This window comes from Rana temporaria, chromosome 8 (assembly GCF_905171775.1).
Source record: "Rana temporaria chromosome 8, aRanTem1.1, whole genome shotgun sequence".
Lineage (NCBI taxonomy): Eukaryota > Metazoa > Chordata > Amphibia > Anura > Ranidae > Rana > Rana temporaria.
The window spans coordinates 152434213-152436594 of NC_053496.1; the positions used below are offsets into that span (position 1 = coordinate 152434213).

The 2382-nt window shown below is 41.5% G+C and overlaps 1 long non-coding RNA gene across 1 annotated transcript; it reads left to right on the forward strand.

The window, feature by feature from the left end:
- Window positions 1–450: 450 nt before the first annotated feature.
- On the forward strand, window positions 451–1663 carry LOC120909176. Its single transcript, XR_005741233.1, has 5 exons — window positions 451–652; window positions 777–908; window positions 1017–1096; window positions 1221–1295; window positions 1562–1663. It is a non-coding gene; the product is annotated as an uncharacterized LOC120909176 (long non-coding RNA).
- Window positions 1664–2382: the final 719 nt, after the last annotated feature.

Sequence of the window (2382 nt, forward strand, 5' to 3'; positions counted from 1 at the left end):
ATAATTTTTTACTTTGGCTTGGGTCTCTGGCTTGGCAATTTTTCCTTTCTGGGTTCACCTATATGTGGGACTAGCTTGAGCCCGAATTAGTTCTGGAGGTAATGCGCATCCTTCCCAATAAGCCACTACAGCCCTTTTCCATACATCAGCCCATTCACATCCCTGTTCAGGGTCTCTCTCCCCTTCTTATTAGTGATTATTTGTTTGTCTTAATTCTTTATTATATTTTGACTTCTACAATATATGATCTACTGCTTTTGCTTTCATGTTTGATTGCTTGGTTTGCCTTGATCAGTCAGCTTGCAGTCATGGTCCACGCCGCTCTGTGTATGTGTGACTGTTTTGGTGCTGCTGGCTGGCAATCGCTCTCTTTTAGTGCTCTGTGTTCCTCCCCTCTGCACTCATACGTTTCCTTCCTTTTTTCCTTTTTCTCCAGAGTGCGGCTCTGCTGATTGGCCGGTGTCATCATATGACACGGCTGCTTCAGCGCTAAGGAGTGTGGGAATTGTAGGCATCTCAGCGACCATGTGACCTCTGAGATCCAATCGCGATGCACCCGCCTCCCCAACAGGCTATATATAGCATGATATGATCATTATCTGTCTGCTACCAACAGGGTACTGACAGATGTCTTTATTCCTCTTAAAGATAGGTAAGTTTCCATCCTGCAACCATTCACTCTCCTCACTATTGTCTCCTCTGTGTAAGGTTTGAATACTTATGGCTAAACCTTCACTTTTTCATTTATTTTCATTCATTTTCGACCCTTTTTAAAGGAGATTATCTGTGGACTTTTCAGCTGCAATTGACTGGTCCTTGATTTTTGCTGCAAACGACTATCCTTTGACTTTCTATCACCAGCTGATGTTTGCTTGCACTCAGACTGTTCATCTAGTTAAATACTCCATGTAAGTTGACCCCTTGCTTACACTTAATAATTTAGTTACCCATGTTCTCACTAACTTTATGAAGTATACTAAATCTATTCAAACACTTTTTTTTTTTTTTTTTCTCAGATGAATTGAGGCTCTTCAGTGCCCATGTTATTGTCTTACTTAATTCCCCTGTATTCACCTTGATTTTATTACGCTTCAAGGTATGGCTGTTTTACATATATTAACCCTATTGACTCTATTATGGATTTGTTTAATTAGTTGAAACAGATCATAATTTAATAACACATATTCTAACATAGATTATTTTTCTTCTGTATTTCTAAGTCCTGTCAGTTGAACTTGGATTTCAATATCCACCCTGAGGGGGTTTTTCCTTGACTGGCTGTGCATGAAGCTAGGGTAGGTTTTATTTCTCCTACCTATGGAATTTTGCTGCCAGCCCCCTCTCATGGGCTGAACAGCATTGGCTGCTACCAGGCTGTGGATATATGCGCATTTGCTCCTATGAACTTTGGTTTCTCTTGCCCCGCCAGAGATCCCAGCCAAACTTTTGTTTGTACTCTATATACATGACATGTTTTGTTGAACATATATAATCAAAGTTCTTTTAGAGCTTATATTGTATGCATATGTTAAAATTGTTTTATTCTTTTTCATCTCTTTAGAGTAATCTAGAGAGACGATCTTGTCCTAATTCCCCTGAAGAAGCCAAGAGGCGAAACTAGTAGGGTCGACCTGATCGAAAAAATTATTTCTAGATCTTGCTCCCACAAAATAATTTATGCACTATCTGTATATTGAATTACTATATTTTGTAAAAATTGAATGAATAAACCTTTTTTATATATTTTTATATATACATACATACTTTGTCTGGTTTTCTTCATCGCACCGCAATAATCCCCCCAACTCTTCCAAAAAATTCCCCTCCAGTGTCTTAGGTGTTGGTCATGGTTTAGCTTGCCTCCGCATCCTTGGGATTAGGTGAGCTAACCGGTTCTGTCCAAAGGCCTCAGCGCTAAAGTGGTCAGTAACCGGGCCCCAAACCCTTGGGGTATAGCCCATAATGCTTTTCTTTTTAGAGAGCTGGACCCTGGGCCCAGAACTTAGAAACCTTTGGGGGCCTAATGTTTCTGTTGCCAGGGTGCTATATGGGCCCAGGACAGTGGATCCTTCATAGGAATCCAGGGCCTGAAGGTCTAGACATCCCCACGGAGATGGGGGAAGATTGGGCCTCTTGCTTGGCAAAGTCCTGCGGCATGGAGCAGGTAAGTGAGGGGAAAACTTGCGGAACTTGGTTCTTAGCAGGTTTTTTCTGGGGGGTCACAGGGGACATGCCTAAGGTTATGCGCTGCATCTGGCAAACTAGTCACATATCTTAATGATAGGATGGCTCTATGTGTATTATTCCCCATAAGAAGTGACCTCCCTTGTAGTGTTGGAAAAGCATTGAGTGGGGCCTGTGTGATATAAAGTGTATGTGTGT